Here is a 16,517-nt window from a genome sequence, read left to right on the forward strand (position 1 = left end):
TTCTTACTTTTCGACGAAGAGAATGCGAGGTAGCGGAGCTTTTTAAAAAATTCCGACGGACAATAATCGACCGGGAGGGTTATCGAATTCTAAGCACGATTCGAGTCGATTGAATCGGCTGGAAGCCTGTTGAGCCCATCATCTGAGCCAGCCGTACATCCAATTTAGCGTCTCCTTTCTTGTCATTCCGGCTCCGGTGAATCTAGTTTCCGTGAAGATCCATTTGCAAGAGAGATGTACGCCAGGGCGCCACCGGGGGAAGCCAATACGGGGATACCGTGCGATCAGTGGCCTATCAACCGGAGTGCTTCTGCGGCTTCCCCCGTTGAATAGAAAAAGAAAATCATTCGTGGGACGTTTGATCGCGAGCCGAGCGAGACCGACAGATTTCTCCTTCGCGGAATGTCTGCGATCATTTGGCTTCCATTCTTCCACCGGCAATTACGTCCCTTTCTCTCGATATTTCGATCTCCTAGCTTTCAACGGTGATGAATCTCTCCGTTATACCGCCGCAAGGTCGGTCAATTCGTTAAATCTTAAAGTTTGCATAGAGTTTTCATAGAGTAATTTAAAAGGTACGCGGCTTTATATTGGAAAAAGACGATCGAATAGGAAAGCATATTATAGAAAAAGGACAAAATACGTTTCGTTGGAATCGTGCTTTCGCCCGGCAAAGAGCAGAGTTTCGCTTGCAACCTTACGGGAATCTGGAACAACAGAGAAATTAGGGAAATGCAGTTGGGGTGGGGGAATTTCGAGGCGATGTTACGCGTGGCTGGCGTATCGCCAATTGCAAACCGGGCCCTACTTGGCAACGGGGATTTAACTGCAGCGTATAAACAAGTTGCACGCTCGCCGACTGCTCGCGATTACCCGTTTAGAACAACGGCGAAATACTGCCCCGCGAGGCAATCAATTCCCAAAAGTTTCCAACTGTGGTTCCCTCCTTCCGTTGCTCATTTTCCAAATGAACGTATTTAAATCTACCCCATATTTCACCGCGCTATGATCTATCGGTAATACATAAATCGTGCGACTCTCGTTTTCTTTCCAAGTTTGTCTCGCTGTAGCAGAGAAACGCTTCTCCCTTTTTAATCATCCGGTGTCAGGATCACGTGGAAACGGAGAAAAGCGTCGCCTTGACGCGTCGCGAGAATTCCATCCGGAAGGCTGGAGGAGGGAAAGAAATTCGTCTAGCCGTTTATCGGGGCTAGACCAAGAAGGGTAGCTGATAGCCTGCGGCTAAGGGAGAATTCAGGGATCGTTTCCTCGTCGTTCGTTCTTGTCCCTTTTTCTCCTTTTTTCCTCCTCCTCGTTCGAAACATCGCAGCCGGAGGCGACGGATGCACATGAACGTTCTTGAACGAACGCGCAAGGATCGACGTGGCGCGGCGAAATATGGAAATAAAGTACGAGCACGGATAAACGACCGAGACGATAGCTGCGGGGTGGATGCAGCCTCACGCGGGTGCTCGTTTTCAAAAGGATACCAACCGCTTTCATGCTTCGACGTCGCTCGTGAATCGAGCACACCTGGAATTTTTAATCGCAGTCGTCGCGTCTCGAGGACTTCCACTTTTTCACTTCTTTCTAGTTCCGTGTGGCTTATCGTTCTACCTGGATTGAGTTACCGAGAAACAAAAGAGGAGAGTAGTGGGGAAAATAGATGTAAGAATTCTATACCAGACAAGCATTTGCAGCAAGGGTGGAGAAAAGGGAAGGATTTTACAAAACGTATTTCGATGAACGACGATATTTCTTACTTACGTTAAGTTAGTTAAACCAATACATTTTTATGTGAGAATTCATGGTGGCTATCAATTATTTTTTGACTCTCAAGCACGCAATTGTCAAAATAGAAAAGCAGAAAACTTTAATAATACTTTGGTCCTTCGCAAAAGTTCAATGTAAGTTGTCGATTTTTCTGATCGCGATTCGAAGGCACAGTTTTGCGATATTTGTTTTCTTGTCAGTCGGAGGGTTAGCGGTTGATAAACGGCGAAAAACAAGGGGGATAGGAGGTAGGGAGCGAGTTCTCATTGAAAACATTACGTTCGCCATGATCTGTGTCGGTTGAAAGGCGTCGAGCACCCGTTGACGATGTCGACGTCTCGTTGCGCCTCGTAAATTGCGAAAGCTCACAGAGATGCGCGCTGTACACTATCTGCCATCCTCTTTCATCTGCCACAAGTCTGTTCTACCCTATGGTGTCCTTCTGTTCCACGTTTCACCGGTACATTCGTACGCTTCATTCAACAGAAAGTTTCATAAAACCGAATTTGTTGGTTCCTAGCTATCTTTTCTTTCTTGTTTCGGTTGTTCCCCCTTTTTGTAACAGAGATTGTTTCGCGCAGATAAATGTGCCGATTTAACGGGAAAGTTAAACTCGTTGTTGGATTGGTCGCTACGGGGTAAACTAACATGTATGAATTTCAATGCATCTTCACAGGAATGCTCTGAATTTTCTTCGTTTCCCTTCTTTTTTTTTATCACAGCATTGTTTCGATTGTAAAAGTGCTTCTTTTTTTAACGTTGTTACACGGGGGGCGATCGAGACAAATTTAAAACTGACGAGGGACGAAACTGATAGACTGATTAGACTCATTAACCGCCGAAATTTTCCATTCACCACCTCTTTATCTTTCCGAAAAGGTTCGCGAAAAAGGTTTCTACTGAGAAAAATTCCCTGGAGATTTCCTTTTATTTTCCAGAAGCGGGAGAAATAATCTCTATGACGGAAGAAAAAGGGAAAAGAACGAACGAAACGTGATATTAATTACAGACAGGTCACTGAACCGCGAGATGGAACAGGATCCAGCGTTCTTCGGGCCGTGTGATCGTTTTCAGTTGGGAGCTTTGTTGGCAGTCGGTGGAAAGGACGGATTACACCAAGATCCCAATACTTTGCCGCGGGTCGCTGTTTTGTTGCCTGACGAAACAACGCCGTCCGCGCGAGAAAGGATACCACGGTTGCGTATACAACGCGCAGTTCGCGATTCCTATTAAATAAACTGCAGACACGCGCGCAGCTGCATTTAAGCGAACCAACACGTCTCTGGCTGGCTGTTTAGTCCCGTAATGGCACAACGCCGCTTTTATACGCACGCAAGAACTGCCACCGCCTTCAATTCCTCTTCCTTCTTGCCTTTCGCCTCTTTCCCGCTTTTCTATCGGGCCCTTGCTATCTATGGATATTGTCGGTTCGAACAGGAAAACCGACGAAAGTACGCGGAATAAATATCACGAAACAAGTGGCTTCGTTAAACGAGTCTCCATTTCCGCGTGCCCTTTAACTTTTTTACCATCAGATTTCTATCTCGTCACAGAACGAAAATTGGCGCTGATTTTGGTCCCTTAGTTCGGTAGAAACTTCTTAGAAACAGTAGCTAACAAATGCTGTAAACGGTGGAACGGTAGAATAGAACGTTACGACGACAATTAGACAAGATGAGCGTCATAAAACGTGGCTGCGAGAACAAATGCAACTTCCAAGTTACTCGGCGTTATAGAGGGTTAATTGCCTTTTGTATGTGTCTTTTCATGTGGCGAGAGGCCGAATGTGTGTGAAAGGTATTTCGTAAAATTTGCAAGCTTACGCCGGAATTTATTTTAGGGCGTGCGTCGGACAAACGAGAACGAGAAGGTTTTGAAGTGGCTCACAGGGAGCAGCGTTTCGTGCTTTGAAATCGCTTCCTGGCCCAGAGGAATGCGTTTAAAAGTTCGGAAACAGGGTTTATCGAAGCATCCGAGGTATTTGGTGTCTCATAATTATACACGAACCCAATAAAGCTTCTAGAAAAGAATTCGAATACGAGACCAAGTTAAAAAAAAATTCTGGAATTCTACGTCGACGTAACGGTTAACTCTTTGCGTTTTCGTACCGTCGTAAGTCACTGGTGAGGCTTGAAAAAATTCGCGTACAACGACACGTCCGCTATATGAGAAATCCCTTTTCAGAAAATTACCACCTTCTCGTATCACGATGTTATAACATTCCGTCGTACTAAACGTGTGCAAACTCTTTAATTAACCTTTAGCATTAACACGACAGCTACGAAAAGAGAGAAAATAGTAAAAAACGCATCGGCAATTCGCAGAGTGGCCGCTAGCAGAACGGAAGCGGCGGGCGACGGAAGAGGGAGGTTTTCTCTTTGACCTAAATGGCCGTGCAGTTGGCCGGTGGCCAGTTCCCTGTGTCCGTGCACTCGGCATCCAAGCCTTTACTTATATTTTTCGATATCAATTTTCCCAGGACCGATAAATTAATCGGTTGCCAGTGGCGACCGCTCGTTGCTTCCTGCTCGTAAAATGTTTACGCGCGTCGCCAACGCTACAGGAGAATTAAATTTCCCTTTATGCTTGTACGGAGGAGGTTGTGCAACCTGCGAGAAACGAGGTAAACGAATGGGCCGCTGTAAACATAGAAACGCGACGCGACAGCGCAGCAGCAGTTACATGTACCGCGCTCATGAATTTTCTGTTTCTTCTATTTGTAATTTCTGTCTCGGTCGTCTGAGCATTAATATTTTCATAAAGTATGTTATTTCGGAGTTTTGATGAATTGCTCGACGCGCTAAGAGGAGAGAATTTAGTTCAGTTTATTTAAGGACTTACTTAATCGTATTTTATCTTTCATTAATTTTCTTATCGCGTTCGTTATTAGTTTCAGTTGCATTGTTTTCCTGAACAATTGAGATTACGTAAAAAAGAGATTACCGTTATTATCCCGTTATTAAAGCCACTGATTTGCCTTGTATATTAATGATAACTATTAACATGTTTTGAAAAGGCGCGTTAAATTCCGCGCGAAATTATTGCGAAACAGCGCCAGCCAATCAGAGCGCGTTCTTAAGTTCGACGGGGCCCGTGACGTCACTTTCACATAACGCTCGGCAAGTGGTACTGCGTAACACGGAATTTCGTATTCTTTTGCGATTTTGTTCAAATTTTTCTATCAAATTCGAGTGATTTGTCGCGAAAGTAGTGTTGCATAGTGAAAATGGAATCCGGAATCAGCTGTGACGACCCACAGTTCATGAATATGTTGGAAACCTGTCTGTGTGTAGAAATTGAAGCAGCCAAGGGCACGTCCTCTGGTAAGTAACCTCTTTATTTCGCTGTTACTTGCCATTTTCCTTACAATAATGTCATATGCATCGATGTTCGTGTTAAATTATTGTTAGTTTATGATATTTGATATCCCATATCGTTTGACATTTAAAACGATACTTGACAGCTTTTGAAGTGATTAACATCAATTAATATTTGAAATAACATTGACACTATTAAATAAATGTCGCTAAAATCATCCTTTTAGCTACTTGAAATAAGATAGCTTTTGTCGGATTGGATATTATGTATAATATAGGTTATGTATGGTTTTTAATTTTTTAATAACACGTACATAGAATCAAATTTTATGATTTATTTGTGACATCTGCAAGTACGATACTACGAAAATCGTGTTTTTTATAAATTTTTCTAAGAAGTTGCAAGTGAAATAAAAGAATTGAAGACTAAGGTGCAGACACAATTGCAAACGAGGAAGGAGTTGAAAGAAACGGCAAAGAACACGGAGGATAATATTGTGATTTTAACTAACATTTTAAACAAGTACGTAAGGTAATCGGATCAACGCTACTTTGATCTATTCATTAGGTGTATCATATTGAAAACTCGTTTATAGGCACAATAAATACATTAACGAAATTTCTAATAAAATCGAGCTAATGAAACTTAATTTGGATAACGACTACAAAGTCATGGAATTGGACTGTGGACAATATGAGAGTATTTACAACGAATACGAAAGAGTATGGGAATCATACCACGTACGTAATTTTCTTTGCATCGCAATGTAAAATTCCAGATGAAAATCGGAAGATCGTCTCGTTGAATTTCATTCTACGATTGCAACGTTATTTAGGCAAAATACGAAGAATTCCCTTTGGCCAAGGTGAGGAAAGAAAACAAGGCAAAATTGGAGAAGCTTCGAATTGATAAAATGGTGGTGGAATATAAGATCAACGAGTTAGAGAAAATTTTGAAGCAGAGAAAGCGGATTACGTGGCTGAGAATGCGCGCGAAAATCGTCGAGCTTGCGCGCGCAATTTTAGACCATATGGGACTCGACAAAGAATGGGAAGATCTTAATCGAAGTATCGAAGCACGCGAGAAGGAGTTGAATACGATCAAGACGGAGGTTTTTTTCACAACGTTTTACGAATTTTCGAGATTCTCAATTTTCTTTTCGAAGCACGATTCTTATAGCGTGTCATTTTCGGTTACTTCCGATTCTTAGCTAGCTGTACAGTTGAAGAGGCAGGAGGAAGAGAAGAGAGATCGAACGTTGAAGTTGCTGGAAATGCCACCGCCAAAGATTAATTTCTCTCACATGCGCAAGATTTACCATGGGTCGAGGATCGGCTCGCACAGTGGCTGGGAAAAAAATTATGAGAATTCCATAGGTGCTCCTTCACGTTTTATCACGAATCCTTCCTTCAGAGAAGGGCTTTGAGAATATTTTCTTTTTTCATACTCGACCATCTTTAGTGTAATTAAATTATTGTAGATTTGGTCTCTTGATTTTGCATCCAACACATCCTTATACAAATTTTATTCATCTGAATAATAATTATGATGATAATAATAATAATAATAATAACAATAATAAGATAATTTATCTGAAATTAAATTAAGAACTGATTCGTCGAATTCAGATTCCCTATCAGTGGATACCTTGATGTTGGAAGAAATGTGTCTATCAGAAGGTAACACCGTACAATCGCCGTCAAAAATTACAATCCATATCGGGGAAGATCAGAGTATTCCTCATGACCGTCCGATCGATTCAAAGAGTCCTCCCCTGGACCAGGGACAGCAGGAAATAGAGCACGAGGATGTAGCAAGCGAGGTGGACGAAATCTCGGTTTCAGAACCGATCGATGCAGTCGAGGAGGAAGTGGAACAAGGAATGGGCCAGGAACTGGAGCACATGGACCAGCCATCCGATCTTTCGAAAGATAAGCACACAGGCCAACGTTGCGAGGATCTTGAGGAGGAAATGGATGATCCCGTAGCGAAGAAAATGAGATTGATCTTGGATGAAGGGAAGTTTGTGGCGACACCAATGAAGATTATTCCATTGGAGAAAACGAAGAGTCGTTCGGTTGATCCATCCCCTCGTGCAAGAATCGCAAGGATTGAGACAGTTCGCTACAATATGTCTCCGATGACCAAAATAGAGAAAAGTAACTCGGGTCGAGCTGTATTATAGGCCAAAAAAATTGGTTGATCCACATTTTTTATACAACTAAACATTCTGTAGCATTGGAATATATTACTAAAATTTTTAACGTAATCCCCCTCAACTAAATCTTTTGGCTTCTAGCATTGTATATTTCCTGCTATGAATAGAACCTAGCGTGTTTTCAGCAAATAATGATTTAGTCGGGCCAAGGAAAAGTCAGTTGACAAATCAATTTGTTGAATCAATGATGACGAAGACGCCTTCGGCAAAGAAGCCTGATCAAGACAAACCCAACCCCTCCAGTATGTTTACTCCTCGTCACTACGATTTCTCTGATACCAGTGACATGAGTTTCTGTATGGATAACAATATGAACACTCTGAAAGGTATTACCTTTAGCTTCTCTACTTTGCAATCTTGGATTTATCTTATACTTTTCTATTTCGTCGTTTATTGGCTGTATCGCGTTCAGCTGATCAAATATCGTTGTACGGAGGGTCTGTTCGAGATTTCTGCGAGTGTTCCAACATATCCAGGGCCATCGAGGACGCAATCCCAGAGAGCAGCGCAAACGATCCATCGACTAGCAAGACTTACAATTTGCCACGTACTTACGATACTTCTGATCGAAGGCTTCCATCGTTTCGCTTCCCCCCTCTCATACTTATTTTCTTGTTGCAGAATTCGATTTCAGTAACATTCTGAAACGTAACTCCAGCGGAAAGAATCTCTTCTAAATCCGAGCTGTCTCGAAGAAAGTCGATGTTCATTTAAAAGTTCTGTATTTGTTGTAAAACCTCGTTTGGACGAAATAAAATCGCGTGAAGCGAAGCTGAATGGGGCAATTTTTCTGGAACGGTAATAAGGCCGGTTCTCGTTCGTTTTTCGCCCGAGCTGAATAATATTCGAGCGAAATTACGCGTGGTCGTAATTTTCACCCTCGACAGTCGGTAGAAAGCGTCCGGTGGCTCGGTTCCGTTCTAAGAACCCGGGAAAAGGAAACATGAAAGATGCGGACGGGGGAGGAAAGAGGCACACGCCAGGCTGGAGAGGGAGAAAGAAAGAGCACTCGGCTCGACGACTGGAAAGTAGGTCCTTTAAAGCGCCCCTTTGTGTGCCACTCTTTAAAGACCATTGCCACCGACATTTAATCTTCTGTCTGGATGTTGTGAATTATTTAAAGGACCAACATGCGACGTCTTGTAATCAAACGTTAGATCGTTACGTTTTTTGATAAATGACAAGACTTTTCTATGCTCCTACTTTATATGGATATCAATTTTTTTGTCGCGACTTATAAAATTTGTTGTGGAAAAGCGAATGTTGGTTGTATTCGTGTATATGTACATAAGTTTTTGAAAGGTTCTTTATACGAACGTTGAAGTAAATGGAGTTACTGTCTGGAGTTGCTTTCACTGTAGGAAAATTCTAAATTGCTATTAGGAACTGAGCCACTTGTGGTTCTTTTAGAGAAACCTTCTGCGAAGTAATGACGCGAGCAAAACCCATTCGAGTATAGAGTTTTTTAAAGAAAAGGAACTTAGATTCTAGTTGAAATTTTCCAACTTGTAAGGACTCGTTATTGACTATTAACTGAAATTAGTAAATAATTCTAAAAAAGAACAACGTGCAGAAGATTAAACGATACCTCTAAGAAAAAAGACAGAAGCATAGCACTTTGCCCCTGGTCCTCTTCGTTCCTGGGGAATTTGTTATCGAGAAAGACGTGCGAGGAATAACGAGGCTGGTGAACGGTAACTTCTTAATAAAACCCGACCAGTACCGCTTCGTCAAGCCTCGTTCTTGCGTATAATTGCTTTAACCGGTATAATTGATATAAATTAGCCGGGCTCGCGTGGAGAATTCATAGGAGTCGCGGGAAGAATACCAAAGTTTGTTATTACCTATCGTAACTTTCACCAATGGACAGCCGACTTCCGTTATGAATGCAGTTTATAAAAGTAGTCGTATCCATTGGTGATACATCGTCGGCTTATTTTCAAACCTCCGACGTCGACGGAAATAGATGAGAAAATTTAATAAAAAAAAAGAGAGAAAAAAGAAGAAGAAAGAGGAGACAGGAAGGATGAGAGGAAACGGAAGGAGCGAGCTTAAGGAAATTCATAATTGTGCCAGCCAGCGTCTTTGTTTAATGAAAAATGGAAGCGAGCCGTCGGGAGATCTCTTTAAAGAAGATGTCTTACCGTATTCCTGTAATCCTCGAGATACTGTATCTTCCCTTTAGACGGACGGATTATCATAGAAAAGAGAAGAACTACAGACTTGGCATTGGAATATAAATCGTCTGTTTTTTAATAAAGTCGAAGGAAGTATGATTACTTGCGACTGGACATTGTATAAAACATTCAAGGTGGATCTCAAATTAAAGCAGGTATATTTTGGGAACTTTTTCAAATTCCATCATCACGTTTCCTCTGAATAAAAATTGTATGAATATTTGTAACATTTCTATTCTCATTGTGATAATAAATTACGAAACAACGAAATAACGAATCCCTTTTACGGCGATTATAACGTATCATTGAGTTAGCTGTAACTTATTACTTCAATTCTATCATTATATCGCATCATTTCACGATCTACTATATCGTTATCGACATCCAACACGTTTTCACATCAGCCGGAACACCATTTCCTTGGCCAGTTTCGCTGACCACTCATTTTTTATCTGTTTCACAGAGAGCAGGCTGTTTTTCTTTCCGGATGGAAGACCCGGTTCCGTGGCTACGTGACTGGAATCCGCCCCCGCCATTGGCACGCCACTCTTCTTCAGTTGCTGGAATCAGCTCCAGTACTCCAGCTTGGATCATCTACGACCCGGTGCACCTTCATCGAATTCGGTGAGTGTACCATCGGCTTGACTGTTTTATCAACGGGACTCGTGCTCCTTTTTTTCTCTCTCTCTTCATCATCGACGAGCATAAAAAGAGAACGGAACAACGTCTGAATCAGGTAGCCACAACGTTTTACGATCCAGTCTCTTGAATTACGATCATGGTGGAAAAATAGGGATCGAAGACGAGCCACTGAGTCAGCTGGAACTTGCTTTACTTCGCATCGGGGAACGGTCCTCTAACGGTCTCAGCGGAGAATCAATTTTGAACTGTACATTATCGAACTGTATAACTTGTCCCATAGTTATAGCCCGATTCAGGAAGCGAGTAACTATCGCAAGGCATATACGATCGAAGTGAAACTTGCTAGGAATAGATCGGTTATGGGTATCGGAAAGCCGAGGCGATGATTGGATTCGATGTTTATGAGATCGTTACAGGGACGTTCAATGTACCTTCGCCTAGTAAAGCGTAAGAGTTTGATTGTTAGCCCAGCTTTACAGATACATTGAGTATTTTTCCCAACACTTGGTTAAATGACATTTAAAACGCGACATATTCGTTCGTTAATTCCTTCCTTATTGCTATTCATTTTGAAGTATCGAGTCGAGTAATAAATTCATCCTTTTAAAGTTTATCATTTTATATGAAATATATCTATATAGTTGACCATGTATTTTTTATTAAAAGTCAAATACATGTATCTTTACATTCTTTAGACAATTTTTGTAACATTCTTCAAAAGTATATACTTCAGTAAAAGGCGAACGAATTTATTACTCAATCTCGTATATGCTTCAAAGATTAGAAAAGCTAATTTTTAAACAGTCAGTTAAGGTCAGTTTATAGAAAATGGAAATACAACCACGATAGTATAAAACAGAGTATATCTACAGTAGTTACAAAAAGTATTTGCACGTCGTTTATGATATCATTCGCATGCGACAATAGATAAACGCAATGAAAATATATTAAATTCCCGGTGAAATATAGAACCTGATAAAGAAACGCTTTGTCAGTCGCCAGTATATAAGAAATAACGACATATATTCACCGAAAGTCACTTAAATTTCAAAATCAATAAGTCATTTCCTCCATAAGTTGTGATACTTTTTTCCACTTGTTTTTCGATCTCCATTTATCAGTAACGCGCAATATCCGCAGGCTTAAGCAACCGAGCCATAATTAACCAAAAATTACGACTCAGGCTTAGGATTGGTTAAAGGCTACGTGGATTTATACCTTGGGTCGTGTTCTCTCTGCAAATTCCTTGTTGATAACGATGATTTACAGCGTCTGGACTCCCGCCGTGATCTTATTAGTCTCATTATAATGATCGCTCCGCGAGACAATGTGCCGACGATGTATCTACACGGGACGGGGACGGGGACGTTGATCAATTGGCGAGTTTATTGCGAAATAATTGCGTAGCCATGCGGCTCCGTGCGTTTTCGCGACTCTGATATATTATTCTCGTTCGTCGAGCAGCTTATCGGCGCAGCAGGGAGGAAAGCTCGCAAGCTTGAAACTCGCGCCGCGATTTATATTTCGCGTTACGTGCGGCTGGGTTAATTGTTATCAGGCTGGTTGAGCTTGTGCTCCGTGAAGGTAGCTAGATAGGCTGGTGTTTCGTGTGCTTTCCGCTGTGGGGCAAATTACGAGACGTATTCAAGGCAGGTTTTTATAATCCACCTCCCCTCTCCGCCCCACCGACTGAAATTCGTGACTACAAATTTCATGCAATTTTCCTAACTTACGAGATAACGAGGTTGGAATAACATCGTAGAATTTGGTGAAAATCCTATTATTGTGAGATCAGAATTAGCGTATATCTAAAATCACAGGTTGTATTTTTAAAAGATAGAAGCTGCGTAAGTAAAATTAGGTTGAGTACAGAATCTCGACGAGATACGAATGACAGAAGGACGTAAGAGCTCTCCTTTAATAGTTGGCACCTTGTCAACTAATCGAAATCAATATACGGAAATACGAGGTAACACGGGCCAAGAGCAAACAAGAAGCCACTGCCAGCAACTTCGAACGAGGATCGACACCTCATAAGATCTGCAGACGCACAAATTGCCTTCCATCAACGTATCTGTCTATCCCGTGTCTCTTCATTCCTCGAACACCATAGACTTGTCGTTAAAAACTACTTCTCCACGGCAAATTGCCAGCATTTAGCAACCACGACTCAATGGCTTTATTCTTCGTAGTTAGTTGAACCTCGAAGACGTATAAGAACGAAGGGTTTCTCCAAATCCGCTCGTAACGCGTTTCGCGCAGGCATTCCAGAATATCCGGTTTTCTTAGGCCGCCACCGCAGCAATTGTAAATTCCACCTCTGTTTCGTTTAATCTCACCGCGAATATTAAGGTAACCAGGCTCGCATTTATAATCGCGTAACGTTTTCCGTGGTGTTTGGTGTTAAGCGGCCGCGTGAAGACAATAAGAGGAAACGCGGTTGCTTTATGTTGCTGGCGGTTTTGTGTTAAGGGAAGCTAGGGAGATCGATAGCGTTTAATACGTCGTGTGCTCGAATAAGGGGAACCGCCCAAGTGTGAGACGCGAAACGAATGCCAATGTATTTAATTTCTCGTTTGGTTTCGTTGGCGGGTAGCTGACGTTAATCGAGGATTAATTATTTCTGGCTTTTAACCGGTCAAAGAGTATTCTACACTAACTACGGTAGCGATATATACAGTCAGTCGCGAAAGTCACACGCTTATCGAATTCTCTCTACCTGACTTACCCGAGAAATTGAAAACGCACATTGTCACGCAATTATTTATATCGCGTTACGTATCGATACAATTATTGTTAATGTGTTTCTACAAAATTGAAACAAGCTGAAATATAAGGGAAATATATGCAACCCTGGAGACCTAGAAAGGTAAGGTAAATGTAACATTTTTTTCGCCTACAAATATTTGCTAAAAGATCAAAACTTTTATGGGGAGTCTTAACTCTGTGTTTATTGATTTTTTCTGAAATAAAATTTAAAAACGCCAGAGTAATATTTAGAACGTTATCTGGCTGTACATCCAGCGGAACTTTGTGTGCTTACACCCTGTGGCAAATGTGACTGGATTGTAAAAAGATACAAATTCTTGTGCGAGCTGATATGAAAGTAGAGTACCTTCGATTTAGCGTACGATTTTTCCATAATTTTGAAAAGTAAGAACGCGACAGCTTGTTACGAACGTAATTGTATTTTTCGCTGAAAAAGAGATTAACTTTAGACATTTGTAAAAATTCAAGCGATTAAGATATCAAAAAAATTGCGCGCCACAGTGTAGATACAGATGTGATAAAGATTTCGAGTTAATCGGATGAAGAGTTTGAAAGATCAAAAAACATTGTTTCGAGAAAAGCGCGTTTAAGGTTTTAGGTTAATCTTTCTCTGCAATAAAAGAACGCACTCGTATTCGGTGTTATAACTAAGCCATTTTTTAGAATTTCAAAATACCATTTTAACATGGTAGTCTATACGTACGGAGCTTTAAAAAAAAAACGCAGAAGAAAGTTTCGAGTTTTTGAAGTCGGCGTGGTTGCACATTGAAAAAATGAAACATTTGAAAACTTTCTAATTTTCTAAGTAAAATTCTAAGTAAATTACGTTAGAAATTGCAAAACTTTTGATTTTATTTGTACCTTAAAATATCTTATATTTGATGGGACGTATGTGACTGTAGGTCGTAGAAAAATCGTGTCAGTCATCGACTAACGAGTTTGTAACGTAGCGTGAAATAAGCGAGAAATTAGTTTTGATGTAATGCGAGTTTAATTTTGAATAGCGTTTTCGTTTCCGAATCGATTCCAAACAGCGATCCACGACGAAGAATCGAGAAAGTCCAATATTGCCGTAAATTTTCGAATACCTTACGCGTCTCAAATATCGAATTCTCCTTAACGGGGAAATATTTCTTCCCACTTTATAATCTTGGTAAAATACCTCGGAGAAAATATTCGAGAACATTTCCAGTCCCTTACGTAAGATGCTCCGCTGCATGAAACTTTAAAGTAGGTTATCAGGTAATCTCGTTGCTTTCCATTCATATTCCATTGTTTCTTCGATATCTGGTGAAAAGGGCGACGAAAGTTTCCACGTAACTTGCTCCCTGATCGCTTTCCATCCTAGTTCTTTCCCGTTCCACCGCCTGTTTCGAAACTTTCTTTTACAGAAGGATCGATGAAACGGTGGGAAAGTCGTGTCATTAATTTTTCCGTCTGTTTCCTCGGAGCGGCAGGGTCGAACAAACAGGCAAATATTTTTCCTAACGCGTCGCCTCTACCCCCTTTCCTCGTTGCTTCGGCGAACGAGACTTCCGCTTAGTTCTCTTTGAAGCGGCGAATAAAAGTTGCAGCTGCAATTTGCAGGGGCCGATATCGTTCGTCGAACGCGATTCGCTTTGTTAAACGAATCGTTCCAGTTCGTCCGAGTTCACTGCAATAATCAACCAAGTTCTTTCCATTTCAAACGAGATATCTTTAATTATTTTGTCGGTTTCTCGTTAACCGTTTGGTTAACATCGACTTTCTTTTCAATGATCGAAACGCGCGAGACATTTCCTTGAGGGATAAATCATGAGAATTAAAGGGTCGTACGGGAGTTTAGGTCGTTTTTGCTCTCGCGGATTTCCCGGGCAAACTACCCCCATTTTGTCACGGTCTGTCGATAGCAGCTCGTCTGAGTAAGGGAAACATCCCCTGTCTTTCGTGGACCGAACGATTTCATCATGGATCTCGTAAAACGGTGACGCTCGTTACTGTCCTCCATATTTTCGAAAATTTATTTCCCACGTTTTTACGCAGTCGTTCGTTTTAAATCGAACGATTCTTCGAATCCCCTTTTCCTTCCGACCATCCTTTATCCTTTTATATATCTCTCTTCTTTTTATCGTATTTCTATTTCTCTATCAATTCCAATCGACGCTCGTTCGCGTCAAAACGATCACGAATTCTATCTTCCGATAGAAATGCAAATTTCGTAATTTCTTTCGAAATCTTTTTCGAAACCCGAATGCCATCGAACGGTATAAGAAGTGAGATTTTTAGCGTCGTGTTTATAAAATGAGTCGTATAAAATATTTCGCGTCCGATCAAGTAGATTTCGTTTGTTCCACGAACGAACACATTGTGTTTCGACGATTCCATTAACATTGGCGTCGCACGATCGGAGGCTCGTACGGTCTACTCTGCCAAGGGTTAAATCGCGTGGAACCCGTGCCACCAGCTCGGAATTATTTACAGCAAATGGCGGAACGATGTCGCGTGGTCATCGCGCCGGCGGCTTGTCGCCTCGATTAATCTATGACATTTCCGATTTTGGTGCCATTATCGAAGGAGTTGGAAATTGAACGATATAGGATACCAGACGTTATATGGCGAATTATTGTCGTTTAAAACTGAAATGGAAGACGAAAAGGCAATTATTCGACAAGACACTATTTATACAATCGCCACCAGAGAAAAGTGGTTTCAAAATTTTGGGATGAAATTATCAATGGCCAGCATTGACCTCTTTACGATCAGGGAAATCCAGCTATAGAAGGTGTCTTTGAGCTTAAAAAAGAATGAAATCCGCGTGGGCGGATATTCAAACAAGTTAGTGGATAGCGTACTTAATAAATTAGTAGGAGTAATCGATTTTGTTACTAACAAAACTAACATTGAGTTTATATTTTTTCACACGCCAAAACACAAGTTTGAAAGGAAATTTAATTTCTTCCAGACTTTAAAGAAAGAAAATTTGTGTTTGCTGTATCTTTAGTTTTGCTTTATAGTATAATACGAAACTACACAAACGGTTCTGTCAATTCTCGTTTTAATATTACGAAGAATCTAAAAATAGGCTTGAATTTGTAATTATAATTATTCACGACACGAAAAGAAGAGAAAAGTAGACGTAGAAGTTTAAACTGACAATAAATAATTACAGTATAGATCCAAAAGTGTGTCTAAAGGATACTGACGATTGACCAAACATGTCAATATCTTGTGATAGGCAGAGTCAGTCGTTAGCCTTAGATATTTCATGGATAGACAATCGATTTATATAGTTAAGATATCCGTATGTGACAAAGAATAATTCTTAAGCGTCTTGGTACAATCAGAGACAATAACTGAATGGTTTCAACAAAAATTATGATCGCTGACTAATTTACTTGAAACATATTGTAGTATGAGGGGAAAACTCTGGGTAATTGAGAAGGTCTGCTTGACCATGGGACATGGGCGTGCCAGGTATACCGCAGTCAGGATATAAAAGGTAGACGTTAGTGAATTGAGCGGCTCCTTAGTGTTGCCAGTGTCACACGCTAAAGAAAACCATCCGCTCAAAAACAGTAATAGGATAGGCTAGACATTCTGCATACCGCAGCCATCCAAACAATAACCAAATAGTAACTGAA

At 41.0% G+C, this 16,517-nt stretch overlaps 1 protein-coding gene, 1 long non-coding RNA gene and 1 pseudogene across 7 annotated transcripts in view; 2 read left to right on the forward strand and 1 right to left on the reverse strand.

The window, feature by feature from the left end:
* LOC126918036 (uncharacterized) overlaps positions 1 to 16,517 on the reverse strand; it is a 178,052-nt gene that overhangs the window by 39,287 nt on the left and 122,248 nt on the right. The gene's annotated exons all lie outside the window — the stretch shown is intronic.
* Positions 1 to 16,517, forward strand: part of LOC126918072 (uncharacterized) — a 195,045-nt gene that overhangs the window by 24,481 nt on the left and 154,047 nt on the right. The gene's annotated exons all lie outside the window — the stretch shown is intronic.
* Positions 4,387 to 16,517, forward strand: part of LOC126918046 (uncharacterized) — a 254,831-nt pseudogene continuing 242,700 nt past the window's right edge.

This window comes from Bombus affinis, chromosome 6 (genome assembly GCF_024516045.1).
Source record: "Bombus affinis isolate iyBomAffi1 chromosome 6, iyBomAffi1.2, whole genome shotgun sequence".
In the NCBI taxonomy this organism is placed as follows: Eukaryota; Metazoa; Arthropoda; class Insecta; order Hymenoptera; family Apidae; genus Bombus; species Bombus affinis.